General features: G+C 39.7%; 1 long non-coding RNA gene across 2 annotated transcripts in view; it reads left to right on the forward strand.

Annotated features, from left to right (window-relative positions):
* Window positions 1–15,640, forward strand: part of LOC100936134 (uncharacterized) — a 46,011-nt gene that overhangs the window by 8,448 nt on the left and 21,923 nt on the right. For both annotated transcript variants that reach the window (XR_150774.5, XR_008512042.1), the window contains exon 2: window positions 7,042–14,637. This is a non-coding gene — a long non-coding RNA (uncharacterized LOC100936134). The remainder of the gene's footprint in view (window positions 1–7,041; window positions 14,638–15,640) is intronic.

A 15,640-nucleotide genomic window follows, 5' to 3' on the forward strand; every position in this document is an offset into this window, starting at 1 on the left:
CACTTTAGCAATTTTTTGCAAGGAATTTATTCCCTTACCAATAATAATAGTTAATATATATATAAAATTTGTTATGTATCAGGCTCATTATTGGACCAGAGGGTGTGTGGGTGGTATTTCAGGACTCAAACCCTGGTATCTGCACTGTCCAAATTCATGCTCTTGCCTCCTGCCCTCCGTAGACTTCTAATCACTTAAGGCAAGAGACTCAAGTCTGGTTCTCTTAGAAGTTCCTACCACAGGGCAGAGCCCACACCAGACAGTGAAGGAATGTGGATTATACTAAACAAAACCCTAGCACCTACTGTATAGGTAACTGCTGGCAATAAATTAGAGCTCAATTCCAACTCATAAAAAGCTGTACTCCAAAATACAATTCACCATAAAAGAAAGCTTTTTAAAGATATGAGTTGCCTGTACTATAAATATTGATTTTTTTAAATCTGAGTCAATTGAGATGCAAATGCTAATTTGAGTAGATGCGCATATGAGCATTAGTGGAAAAACTCACCTAAAAAAGTACAAGAGAGAGCAAGATGCCCAAGATAGATTAACACAACACTTTAACCAGAATGTTCTATCATTTTCTTTCTGCACATACACCTTCTAACTTGCAAATCTGTCTTGCTTCACATGCTCTCTTCCCATCTAATTTGATGGGGTTTTCTCTGAAAGAAATGAAGGGAGGATTCCTCCAGTTCTTGTTTTCTATGGTAATTATCCTAAGTTTTAGGGGAAGAGTTTTAAAAGAGGAATTCTAGGCACTTCTCAACTTGGAGCAGAATAGAGATGTATTCCACTAAAGAAAATAGTTCATGGGCATAAGTGACTTGAATATGAGGTAGAATTGGGGGTAAATAACCTATGAAATGTATAGATGATATTCTATCAGACAAGAGATATTACCTATAGTTTTGCAAAACAAATAAACTTTTAGCTAGGCCTTTTAGAAACATGTAAAATTAATTGAGTTTACCAAGTATAGAAAAAATAGGAAATTGTCATTTAGAAGGGCATGATCTATTCAGCTAGTCAACCAAGAAATATGTCGAGTGCTCCAATGCAAGGTAGGGTATGAAGAGCAGTGGGGAGAAGGGAGCAGTAAAAAGTGCAAGACAACACCTATTCCCATATAGGTCAGCAGCTAAGAGCAACAACAAAAGAGAACAATGGGCATGTACAGTGCATCCACCTGTACCAGGTAACATGCTAGGTGAATTATTCAAATTATCTCATTTGGCACTAATGCATGTAAAGTACATAACAAGGTGCCTATCACAGAAAGAATGTACAATAAGTGATAGCTGTGATTTAAATGCCAGTTTTATGTGGAGGTTATTATCTGTTTTCAAATTAAAGAAAGTGAGGCATGGTGAGGCTATGTGATGCTATAAACTGAATGTTTTTATCCCCACAAAATTTATATGTTGGAACCTAATCACAAAAGTAATCGTGAGGCTCCATAAAGGTAGGGTCTTTGGGGGTTGATTAGGTCATGAAAACTCTACCTTCATGAATGCTGTTATAATAATAATAATTAGTACCCTTATAAGAGAGGACTGGGGGAGCTCATTTGTCCCTTCTACTGTGTGAGGATGTAGCAACAAAGTACCATCTTTGAAGAAGAGAGTGAGCTCTCATCAGACATTGAATCTGTCAATACATTGATTTTGGACTTCCCAGCCTCCAGGACCATAAGCAATAAATTTCTGTTGTTTATAAATTATAGGTGTTTTCTTACAGTAGACTAAGATAGACGATATATCCAAAGCCCCTCAGCTGGAGAAACCAGACATACACGCATGGAAAGTTCAATAACAATGAGATTCTTTGTGAAAGTTGCTCTCCTGGCAGTTCTATTTTACTAGTAGAGTATTCATCTTAGTGCATGGGTTGTCATTCCTCAATCTGGCTGCTGACTCCCCTTTGGGTGTTTATGATTTTAACTGCCTGCCCCTGGTTCTAGTTGCCTGGGTTAGGCAATGAGGGTATTTTGTGCTAATTGCGTCCTGAGTGCCTATGCTGCAGCTCCCCGTGAGTCTTCCATTCTAATTCTAATCAACTTCCAGCTATCTATCTTAAGCAGAGTACCTTTTAGGACAGGATGATAGGGGGAGCCTAGAGGTCACATGCAAGGCCTCCCATCTGTGGAGGTTTAGTTGGAGAGAGCTGACAATGAGTTGATTCCTGTGCAGCAGTAGTCATGAACCTGGGGCAGGAATCAGAGCACCATGCTATCTCCCAGGACCCAGAGAGTGTGGCCCTGAGAGACAGATTGGTGAAATCTCTAAAGGGCAATGTGCCAGATTGATGAGATGATCTTGGGGGTACCTGCTAGTCTCTTTGGCTTCAGAGGGGCATGAAGGGAGGGGAACAGATAGGCTCAGATCCTCTCTGCCCTTGAGGCTGGTCAAACATGTTGCAGCTTTGTAGAGAAGTGTCTTCTCCTTGTACTTGTACAGATGATTTGCTAACCGGACCTGAAACTGTTCTATCTCCCTCCATTCCAGTGACTCAAGTGTCCTCAGATCTAATCCAGGTAACTAGAGCCAGGGGCAGGCAGTTAAAATCATAAACACCCAAAGGGAACCCAGCAGCCAGATTGAGGAATAACAACAACCCATGCCCCAAGATGAACATTCTACTAGTAAAATAGAACTTCCCTTAGAAGAGACAGATGACAACTTTAACAAAGAATCAGAAGTATACTTACAAAAATTGAAAAATAGCATTAAAATAACTTTCCAGCATTCGAAAACATGGTTTTTCGATTAAAAACATCAATTCCATTAATGAAAGGATGGCCTAGGATGAGACAGACTCACTTGCAATATATGACATTATAGGGTAAATACCAAATGAGTCGTTTTGATTCTCAGGTGGAATTGAACATTAGACTCACCTGTTAAAAACACAGACTATTTCAACTTACCCAGCCCTAATAAATCAGGAACTCTGGAAGTCGAGCCAATGAAACTGCATTTTGGTTGGAAGTGGCCACTGGTTTGGGGCACTGGTTATGGGGGCTGTGGAAACTGGCAGTACACGTTGAATGAGTTATCAGGGTGAGAGATCACCGGGTCTGCAGGGATGGTTGTAAGGACTGCGGGAGAGAGATGAGAACTGAAATGAGCATGAGAGGTGGGTAGAGTTTATTGATAGTGACCTAAAAATATGAAACAAGGATTGATGAATGTTTTGTCTGCATGATCCCAAGTTTTCACCAGATGTAGACACAAATACTTGTCACAACCGTAGATCAAATAGCAAGTCTAAAATTTTTATAAGTTTAGCCTTAAATAATATAAACACATCAGATAAATAAGAAGTTGAAGTATTGCGATTTTGCAAAGGTTTAGGAAGCTTGTGTTCATCCAGTTCACATTTCCTTCACTCTACGTGTGCATGTTTGATAACTGAAATACACAAGTTAAATCTTTAGTCTTACTTTTTTAACCACTGACAATGACTAGCATCCATTTCTCTCCCAATGTTCCATTTCAAGACAGATGGATCAGTTTGTCAAGGTCTGAGCAAACAGTAGGAATAAATTGAGTGATCCGAAGGCAAATCTGTAGTGGTGTGTTCAATTTGATAAAATCCCGCTTGCATATTTTTCTCCTACATTTCCTGAACTACTACACTAAGGGAGACAACCTAGTACTTCTTGGTTTTTTTCTCTTCACATGGCTGCTTCTGAGTCACAGATGTGAAATAACAGGAATCAAAGGATTCATGGATCAAGAAAAATGACTCCTGATCATTTCCAGTAGGTTATTTCCTTGGAGCTGTTCCGCTCTGCCCCCAGGAGGTGTAATGGATTTGAACTAAATGTAATCAAAAATTTTCACCTGCATCCTTATTTCCTGAAAGTAGCTCAGTCCCATGAAGCTGAACTTTCTGCAGCTGTGAGACCCATGGCATAGCTGCTTCCTTAGGGGAAATAAACTCGATGTTTCTCTGAGTCAGAACCACAGAACAATAGTCTCATGAAATGCTCTATGCCAAACAAAAAGCACTCTGCACTCAGATTTGGGATGAGATTCACATGCTATCAGCTCTCAGAGGGCAACAGAGCACATCCAAGCTTCTGGAGCCCCTGCAGCAGAGAAATCATTTTATTCATAACTCTCTTTAACTTAGTCACTTGTATTCATTTTTGAATGCTGCCTTGAAAAAGTAACAACTGGGTAGTTTAGACAACAGAAATGTATTGTCTCACAGTTCCGGAGGCTAGAAGTTCAAAGTCAAAGTGTTGGCAGCCCTGTCCTAAGCCTCCCTCCTTGGCTTGTAGATGGCTGATTTCATGTTCACAGGGCATCCTCCCCATATAGGTGTCTATCTCCAAATTCCACCTGTTTACAAAGACACCAGTCATAGTGGATTAGAGTCCATCTAACGACTTCATTTTAACTTGATTACCTCTGTAAAGACCCTATCTCCAAATAAGGTCACATTCTGAGGTACTGAGGTTTAGAACTTACATCTGAATTTGAGGAGGGAGATGTAATTCAACTGATTATACCACTGAATCCTTTTTTTCCCATGTCATCTATTAACAGCCTGAAGAACACGTTTAGAGAGATGTTACTGTGGCTTCACAGATACCATGTTCTTCCTCAATGGTTCCCAAATGCCATTTGCAGAATATATGCAGAATCACTGGGAGTGCTTTTTAGAATTCTAAATCTGCCAGGCATGGTGGCTAACACCTGTAATCCCAGTATTTTGGGAGACCAAGGCAGGCAGATCGCTTGAGCCCAGGAGTTCGAGACCAGCCTGGGCAACATGGTGAAACCCCATCCCTACTAAAAATACAAAAAATTAGCTAGGTGTTGTGGCATGCACCTGCAGCCCCAGCCACTTGAGAAGGTTAGGCTGCAATGAGCCATGAGCCCATGATCCTCCACTGCACTCCAGCCTGGGCAACAAGAGTGAAACCTGTCAAAAAAGAAAAAAAAGAATTATAGATTCTTGGGTCTCACCTCCACAAATTAAAATCCACTGGCTCTAAGGAGGAACTCAGGAATTTGCAATTTACAAAGTTGCCCAGAACATTCTGATGCATCACCAGATTGGAGTTCCACAGCTAGTTAGTGCTTCCTTATTATTTTTTAGACTTGATTTGGGCCATAAATCTTATAATAGCTAACTAAGAAGTACACTTCTTCTTTAAACAATATGAACATAGAATTGTTTTCTCATCTCTGTTTTTATTACATCTTCTATCTTCCTCCATTGCAGTACAAACCACTTGATGTACATAGATTCTGCCTTACTCATCTTTTTATTCTCAGTGTGTACCGGAGAATCCACACATAAATAACATTCAATAAGTGTTTATTGAAGAAATAAATACCTCCAGCAACACAGGCAAACTGTACAATTGTTTCATCGTTTAAAGAAGTTCCTGGCCGGGCACAGTGGTTCATGCCTGTATCCCAGCACTTTAGGAGGCCAAGACAGGTGGATCTCTTAAGCTCAGGAGTTCGAGACCAGCCTGGCCAACATGGTGAAACCTCATCTCTATTAAAAATACAAAAAAAAGGTAGCTGGGCATGGTGGTGTGCACCTGCGGTCACAGCTACTCAGGTGACTGCAGCAGGAGAATTACTTGAACCTGAGAGGGAGAGGTTGCAGTGAGCTGAGATCACGTCACTGCACTCCAGCCTGGGCAACAGAGTGAGACTCCATCTAAAAAAAAAAAAGAAAAAAAAATGTTATTGACATTGACATATCTTTATACTTGAGAGAACTCAGCTACTCTTAAGATTTTAACCCATGCAGCCATGCCCGCTGTCCTGCCTCATTTTTACTCCTGCCATGATAGCTTACCTGTGGTTTCAGGACACATCTTTCTCTTTCCAGCCTCAAGGATCTTTTGCACATGCTATTTTGGAACTCTTCTGCCTACCCTCTTTCTCCACCCCATCCCCAATTGCCACTACTATTTCCAAATGAATATTTGTTCTGCCTTTCAAATTAGAAGTGGTGCCCCTGTTAAACGTTTTCATAATGCTTCATTTTTTTCCCCATGGAGACACTGATCATGCTTGTAATAAATAGTGCAATGGTTGCTCTCTCTGACAAACTCTAATCTACATGTAGGCAGGCTTCATGTCTGTTGTGTTCATTTTTGAAGCCACAGAAACTTGAACAGAGGAGGAACTCAAATATTAATTGAGTCGTTATGCACTTTACCATGATTGTGTGTTTTTTCCCACCATTAAACTGGGAGCTTCTCTACAGCAGGGACTAGATTTAATTTATTTTTCTATTTTTGGCACCTGGCACAGTGCCTGGAAGGCAGAACAAGCACAATAAATTTTCTTAAAATGTGTAAGGTTTTTGTTTATTTGAATGGTTGTTTAGTTTTTGCCTTGATGAAAGCCTGGGATAGAAATTTAGAACAAGGTTGGATGTTGGTGATCATATAAAAATAGATTTGTTCTTTCTTGTCATTAGAGCCCAAACTTAAAAAATATGTCAAATAAAAAAATAAACCAGAATAACAGGAAATATTTAATGGAACCAAGGCACCTCAAACAGTTGACATATTTCTAAAAAGCAGAAAGTAATAGTAAGGGAGATAACAGCATACGAGTTAGTTTTCCAATTGCCAAAAGATCACTTCAAATAGAGCTCTTGGCAGTCATCTTCTTATGGAGAGACTGCAACACTTATGGAATGGCAATTCCACCAATTCCCTTTTTCTAACAGCAGAAAAACTTGAAGGAGACAAGCCCAGCTATAGTCCAGCTGGGACCTGTGGCAATAACCTGACCTAAATTTACGGAAGTGATCAGGACCATATGTGGTCCGTACCCCTCTGCCTGAGGATGCTACTCAGCTGTTTAACTCTCTCAAACATTTTGTTCTTTTACTGACAACCCACTGCAGTCAAGTTGTCTATTCCCATAATATGGAATATTGGGTCTATAGTAATTTCCTATTCCTATTGCTAGGCAATCATGTAAGATAAGGGAAATTGGCACCTATTTCTCTGGGGAAGGTATAAATGTGTCTTTTATCTCTTTCCAGTATCCCCACTGTGTAGAGCTGGTCCACAATGGAGAGAGGAAAAGTTTTGCATTGGACCAAATCACTGCCTTAGAAGGAAAGAGATTGCAATCCCATTCATTTTTAAGATCTGCAGTGGGTTGGGATGATACCCATTTAAAAAAGAAAAAAAAGAGGTTACCTCTTTGGCCTCTTTGGCAAAGGATATGAACTAGTAATAAAGCCTCAGCATCAAGGCTTGGGAGTCTGGCTCAAAGTGGCTAAGACTAGAAGCATCTTCTAACATAAATATGGCAGCATTGGGAAAATAGCTTGGCCTTTAGAGAGACCCAGATTACCTTCACCTTAAAAACTACCAAGACCCTGGTCCAGTAAGACCACCATCACAGCAGTAAATACATAGCCACCAACTTCACAGAAGGTTTTCCACTGAGACATTGTGAAAACCACAATCCATTACCAGTGGATGAGTTCCAGCTCTCTTACTACCTGGGATTTCCAAGCAAGACTTACCTGTCCTTTGTTTGGTTCCTGGGATCCTGGACCAACACAAAGAGAAGAGGAAAGCCTCAAGGGAAATAAAAGTGAAGGTTTCATTGACAGTTTAAATATGTATTTTTAAATGTTAGCTTTTTTTAAAACACTTCACGGTGATGGATGGAGTATTTCAACCACAATGGCAAAGAATGAATTACCAGCAGTGTCAGAGTTTCTTGTTGCTGTGGGAAGACAGCTGCCATGTTGAGAGGTGCCTAGTGGAGAGGCTCATGTGGCGAGGAACTGAGACTGGCTTCTGTCCAACAACTAGTGAGGAAATAAGTCTCTACAGTCCAATAGTCCACAAGGAACTAAATCCTACCAACAACTACATGAGTGAGCCTGGAATCTGATTCTCCCCAGTGGAGACTTAAGGTACCTACAACCTGGCTGTTATCGGCTAAACTGCATCCTGCCCAAATTTATATGTTTGAGTCTTAACTCCCAGCACTTCAGAACATGGTTTTATTTGGAGACATAGTCATTAAAGAGGTAACGAAGTTAAAATGAGGTCATTAGGATGAGTCCTAACCCAATAGGACTGGTGTTCTTATATGAAGAGGAAATTTGAACACAGACACATATAGAGGAAAGACCATGTGAAGAAGACACAGAGAGGAAACGGCCATCTACAATCCAAGGAGAGAGGCCTCAGAACAAGCCAACCCTGCAGATACCTTGATCTAGGCCTCCAGAATTGTATGAAAATACATTTTTGTTATTTAAGCCACCCAGTCTGTGGTGGTTTGTTATGGCAATCCCAGAAAACTAATTAACTAATTGACTGCAGCCTTGCAAGGGACCCTGAACCAGAGGACCCAGTTAAGCCGTGTGCAGATTCCTGACTCACAAAACTAGAAGATTACAAAAGTTTGTTGTTCTAAGGTGCTAAATGTTGGGAAAATATGTTATGTAGCTATGTTGTTTTGCACATGTGCCACATAATGATGTTTTGGTCAACAACAGACCACATATATGATGGTGGGCCCATAAGATTGTAATACTGTGTTTCTATTATGCATTCTCTATTTATAGATACACAAATACTTGCCACTGTGTTACAATTGCCTACTGTCTTCAGTACTGTAACATGCTGTACAGGTTTGTAGCCCAGAAGCAATAGACTATACCATACAGTCTGGGTGTGTAGTAGGCTACACCATCTATGTTTGCGAAGTACACTCTATGATGTTCACATAATTATGAAGTTGCCTAGTGATGCATTTCTCAGACTGTATGCCCGACATTAAGTGACACATGGCTTTATGTCTATCATGCACTTAAGATATTGCAATATAGTTAACTAATACACTTCTTAATTGTTTTGATCCCACACCAACCAAAGTGCAAAACTAATTTTTTCACCCATTTCCATAAAAAACACAATTACAATGGGCCTAATGTGGTTTTTGTTGTTTTCCCTGAAGATTTTTGGTGGTATAGGAAGCAGTCCCAGCACCCTGTATAAAGCTCTTCCATGGCCTGCCCCCTTTTTGCAGTCACCTCTATTATTTGAAGGAATGGTCCAACCAACCCCAAAGCTCTGGAAATTTGCCCCAAAATAATTTTACCCTGAAGCCATTGAAGCTTAAGTTTCAGGCCCCAGCTTCGCATTCCTGTGAGTTCTGCAGGTCACTGGGAGCTATAGAGTCTTCTAGGTAGAATTGGGACACAAGGTGAAAATACCTCAAGAAATCTCAGAAGCCAGGGGCCTGCATCTCCAAGCCTCTGGCAGTTTTCTTGTGGTTTCTATCCTCACTCGAGATATTTGCTTTTGAGACTGATTTTGAATTCAGAATTTTGTATTCTCTCAAAAAGAGAATTCTCCAAATTCTATAAGCTTCAGGCTCTACAAAACTTGTCTATTCTGCCTAACTAGATTTATCATAGCACGTACCAAAGATGGCCCTGCCTCATGAGGACTTTTCATATCAGACCCTTAGATAATAATATTTCCACATATAAGTAATAATATTTCCGCATATAGTTATGTATGAATAATTTTCATGCACCTATATCATGTTGACCATAGTCAGTGTCCATGTCCAATTTATTTTTTGCATCCTTGGTGCTCAGAAAGTTACCAGATGTTCAGTCAGAATTTTATTTAAAATATATTGATGAACTAGATTTAAAGATAGATTAAATTAATTCCTACACATGATTTGATTTAACGGATAAAGTAAGGGACTGAGCATTAGCCTGAACTGTGTACTTGCATTAGCCCTGATGTTCCCCAGAGGGAATAATATATGAAGAATACTGCATAAGCTGAAAAACAAGAGTTCCCAGCAGACCAATATTCTTTCTTTCTGCATGCTGTGAGACACCTGGGGAAAGTTCTCCACATTTGGTTTTTCAGCTACTCTACCCATGACTAGAAGGAAGATTTTATTTTATTATTTTATTTTATTTTATTTTTTAACAGTAAACGAAAAAACTATTGTTATTTTAATGAAAAAGAACCAACTGGAAAGTCTAGCGACATTTTTGAAAGCAGGGACCACTGTTTCCAGTGATTGGTTTCCCTATGCTAGTGCTCCATTCACCCTTGCACCACTTCAGCAAAGCACATAGTAGGTGTAGCAGGGAGATGTTAAGATGGAAACTTGGCCCTGACCATAGGCCAAGCCAGGGTGTCTAGTCTGGATCTATCCATAAACATCAATATTTATCACTAGATGCTATTTTGATATCTTATCTGCCTCCTATACCTATTGATCTATTTTTCACAGCTTATAGTGGGGAGGGGCATGTTTAGTTATTATCCTTAAACCAAAACAATCTCTTCTTGAAAAATAGGATGCTATGCTCTGATGTTTGCAGAGGCCAGGAAATTCTTGCTCTGAGAGTTCCAGAAAAAAAGATTTGTCCAGATTTGAACTAATTTCAGAAAAACAAAACAAAAACAAAAAACCATCCAAGGTTAAGAGGTGACTTCTGACTCACAGAATGAACAAGAAGGCAGGGGAAAAAAATAAGTCCCCCAAGATTCAGGTCAAAGGAAATGAACAGAAGGATGATGGAGTGGCCCAGAGGAGGATCACGTGACAGAAAAGTCAAGATAAATTAGTGGCAGGACAGAGGAAAAGAATTAAAGACCTGCAGGATCCTGAAAGAAAGAATGAAAGGAAGCAGATGAAGATTCTAGAGCCCAGCTGAATAGCCAGGCCCCCTGAGGGTAAAGAGGGAGAGAAAGAGGAAGCAGTGAATCAAATCAAAGAAGGATAGAAAAATACAGAGAAACAAGCCAGGGCACAGTGGCTGTCACCTGTAATCCCAGCACTTTGGGAGGTTGAGGAAGGCGGATCACATGAGGCCAGGAATTTGAGACCACCCTGACCAACATGGCGAAACCCTGTCTCTACTAGAAAAATATGGAGGAAGGTTTGAGAGATTGTGCACCGGCAGGGGTGAGGACATAAATTTATTTGCTATGTGAATGTTTTTTGAGACTCATCTAACTAGATTTTAATTTAGAATTTCTTTAGCTCCAAATCAGGATCATTAGCTGGGAGTTCTTACAAATCAAAAGCAAAACAAAGCTATTGTAAATAAGTGGGAGTTCTCATAACCTTAATCAGAAAGGCTTGAGTTGAATTTCCAAATCCTGTCTCTAGAGATCGTGAGTTTTTAATGATAGTATTTCCATGAAAGCCCAATTGAATACAATCACCACCCAGACCAAAGTGTGGGGGAAATCATAAAGCTATTTTCAAATCCAAGTCTTCTTTGAAATTTAAAATTATATTCCATGATAATGGTTCTCATAAACCTTAATGCAAGGGGAAAAAAAAAAACTACAGCAGAATAAAGAAGATTTAAAAAGAAGCAGGATAGGAAAAAAGACAAGCCAGAGGCTGGCTATATCTTTTCATAAAGCACACCCAGTCTCATAAGCACACGAGAGCTAGGCCCAGAAGTTTTGAGCCTTGGAGACTCACTTCAAACAAACTCTGGGGAAAGACACTCAATTAAAGTGTTCAGGACAATTGTATATCCCCAGTTCACTCATGTACTGGAAGTGCCTAAACTCTGCCCTCAGTGGTCAATAAAATGGTATTAAGTCACAGAAAACCCATTGCCATTGGTATTGGCTGATGTCTCTGGTAGTTTATGTGATGACAAACATTAGCCTTAACAGCAGAGCCTTCCTTTGTTTGATTTCTGTGTGAAATTCTGTGGCTGGGAGATGTTTATGTTCACATGAAAATAACTGTAAGCAAACCATCTTATGGTAAACATCTCTCCAGAAAAAGCAAATTCCATCTTTTTAAATAGAAAAAAAAAAACAGCAGCAAAATGAAATTAATGTCTTTGGCTCATTGTGTTGTAAAATTATCCTTGAAGTTATTTCACACTGCCCTAAGAAATCTTTGAATTCAGATTATAACACAGCTCTTATGAAGCTGTGTTAGGCAGTTGCATCTTTAATGAGGCTGAGTAGGTAAGAGGAACAGATACTCTAGATTGAAAGCCATCTCAACAAATGTGAAACAACTGTATTAAATTTAATTTAATTTAACCAATGGGTGTATTTATTCCCTGCCTTCTTCCAGAAAGGATTTAGGGAGCTTAGGTAATGTGGAGGTCTGAAGGTGTAGATACTCATGAAAGCCTCAGATTAATATCTAGAACATATAACGTGTCCAGATAGTTTTCAATTATCAATGCATTAATCTAAGCTTGGAAAGGACTTTTAAACTGCAATGAAACCTCAACTAGCTTCAAACCTGCATTTTTTAGTAAGCTATTTTGTCATTTGGAGACCCACACAAAAAACCTATTGTTCCTTTAAAAAGGAGAGAGGAAAAAAAAAGAAAAACAGTCTGCTGGTGTTGCTTTGTTCATCTTATCACCTTAGCATTCAGCAGCCTATTCAGGATCAAATGTGGGAAAGTCTGTGTGTGAGATTAAGCCCTATACTCAGCACAGGAATTTCTTGGATAAATGTCTTTCTTAAATGGATAGCTATGTAAAAAACAGAAGAGAAACTCTACTATTACAATGCAGTTGGGGTTTTTTTGTTCAGTATGTTTCAAATCTAATATTTAAAATTAAGAAAATTCAAAGCAAATCATCTGTGTGAATGTTTTCATACTCCATTTTTGTGACAATAGCCTGCTTAACCGAGATTATTAGTGGATTCTTTCAATAAGAGGAAGAGAGTACCGTCATTAAGATGGTATGCCTCCATTATCCTTTTTTTTTTGAGATTAAAGAGTGACAAAAAAATTTATTTTTTTTATTATTAAGACGGAGTCTCACTCTATCGCCAAGGCTGGAGTGCAGTGGCGCCATCTTGGCTCACTGCAACCTCCGCCTCCCAGGTTCAAGCAGTTCTCCCACTTCGACCTCCTGAGTAGCTGGGATTACAGGCACCCGCCACCATGCCCGGCTAATTTTTGTATTTTTAGTAGAGATGGGGTTTCACCACATTGGCCAGGCTGGTTTCAAACTCCTGACCTCAAGTGATCCGCCTGCCTCAGCATCCCACAGTGCTGGGATTATAGGCATGAGCCACCACAACTAGCCAAAAAATATATATTTTCTTTAAAAAAAAGTTATTTTCTGCCTAATTACTTCAATATTTCATGAACATTGTGGGGGAAAGAATATTCACACAGTTCTCTAAATATATCAGTGAGCTGAGGTACCAAATACAGAATTCTGTTGAATTCTAATCGCAACACTGAAGCAGACTTCCTCTAAGATCCTGCTACCTGGACTAACCACAGACTATACCCAGATTCCATCTGTGAGATGCAGTGGAGCCAAACATCACACCATTGAGGAATATTTATTATATATCTTTCTGTAGAAGTGAAAGAGTATTTATAGATATAACAAACAATTGGTCAGATACTACTGGAGATTTAGAAGCTTCACTTGGTTTTTCACTAAATTTGTTGATAGCTAACTCTAAAGCTCATTCTACTACTACTAGCCATCTTCCCTTGGACAATTTCATGGACATCGCTTCACTGAAAAGAAAAATGAGTAAGTATAATCTCACTAGTACATGAATAACTATTATAAACACAATACTTTCTACAAGGTTTATTACTAATCTGTGTCCTTTAAATTCTAGATTTTACAGTATTTTGGAGTGATGAATAAATAGCATGCTGTTCTTTTATAGCTAGCAAACAAGACTCAGCTTTGGAGACAAGAAGAAGGAATACAGGAGACGTTTCCTTGAATGAGTCTTCTTCCTTAACTCTGCTAGAAGTATGTCAGAAAGCGAAGGTTAACCTCAGTCTCCAAGTCATGAAAAGATGAGGTCTTTCTCTTTTCTAGGGAAAGTATTTCATTACCTAGTGTGGCTTTTTGCACACCCCAGAAGGAGGAAGACAAGCCATCGTGTCACCTTTACATGGTAGTTGAGATGCTTCACATTTGTACATAACATCTTCTATGATTAAAAGAGGAACTGAAACTCGACGGGGGAGAATAAGGAAATACATCTAAAACTGACAATTATGTTAATCCCTCAATTCCCTGGGCCCCCAAAATAGTCTCCTCTATTTGCCATTTCAAAATAGCTAACGAGAGGATAATTGGACATGTAGACACTGAATTTCCACTGCTCATGGTTTCCTTCCCTGGGCTCCCAGTCACCCAGAAGGCCCTGGATTACCTCAAATGTCATAACGGGTTCATCGCATTACAAATTACCTCCTTCTGCCAATAAACTACAAGTTCTTTGAGGACAGACAGAAACTGTGATTTATTGGCATTTGTATCCCCAGAGATTGGAAGAGTGCCTGATACAGAGTGGGGATAGATGATTTTATCATCTTATCGTCATCATCCTCATCATCGTTGTACCTAAATAGAGGTTACTTCCTGTTTCTTTTATTTAACAATAACCTATTATAATATACACTATGCATTTTTAATGCACTTTACAAATATTGTCCTCATTTAATCCCTGTAAAGTGAATACTATTATTGGCTCCATTTTGCAGATAAGACACTGAGTCATGAAAAGGCTAAGTAGCTCACACAAGATCACACAGCCAGTGACAGAACTAGGATTTGACTGGACTCTTAAAGACTCTGGTTTGCCATTTGAAGGTACGCTGCACTCCACAACACTGCCTTAGAACTTGCTCAGAGCAATTGTCATATTACTATGGTAGGTTTCCCTGTCTCCCTTAAGACTCAAAGCTTCTAGAGATCAGAAACTGTATTGTTTACTTGCAAAATCATGGGCTTAGGAGCCAGAGAGATCTTTATCTAAGTCCTGGCTCATCTGCTTCTTCTTCATGGGATTAGTAGACTGATTTTCCCCTTGCTTAGCCATGCAGTTTGAATGGAATTCACCCCGTTCTCAGCTACAACCATGGATCTTGTTTGCTTTAAACCAATCATCACTGCCCAATTTTCTGGCCTTTGATTGATTTGAAGGTGAACACATGACCGCTTTGGACCAATGAGGCTCAGGTGGTATTTTGTGAGGGTCTCTGGAATAGAAAATCATTTCTCTTCTGACAGAACTACAAGGCAAGGCACAATCACTGATAGTGAAAGATAAAGATTATTATATTAGGAACTGTTGGCTGTCATACTGCTAATGTGAGGTGAGCTAGCCTTAGAAAGAGGATGCTACCTTGAAAGGCAGGGCAGATCTATGGAAATAAACTGAGTTTGTGGTGACATTGATGAGCCACTTTAGTTGATCAGCTGAATCCTAATCTACTTGGTTTTTTCAGCTCTGTAAGCCAACAAATACCCTGCTAGTGTTTTAGCCTGTGCCGGTTGTTTTTTCTGCTGCTTGTTAATGAGACGCATACAGTCTTGGACAAATTATATAAAAATCTGAATCTTTGGCCAGGCATGGAGGCTCACGCCTGTAATCCCAGCACTTTGGGAGGCCAAAGCAGTCAGATCACAGGGTCAGGAGTTCGAGACCAGCCTGGCCAATATGGTGAAACCCCGTCTCTACTAAAAACACAAAAATTAGCTGGACATGGTGGCACATGCCTGTAGTCCCAGCTACTCAGGAGACTGAGGCAGAAGAATCACTTGAACCCGGGAGGCAGAGGTTGCAGTGAGCTGAGATCATGCCACTGCACTC

Source organism: Pongo abelii, chromosome 10, assembly GCF_028885655.2.
Source record: "Pongo abelii isolate AG06213 chromosome 10, NHGRI_mPonAbe1-v2.0_pri, whole genome shotgun sequence".
Taxonomy (NCBI): Eukaryota; Metazoa; Chordata; class Mammalia; order Primates; family Hominidae; genus Pongo; species Pongo abelii.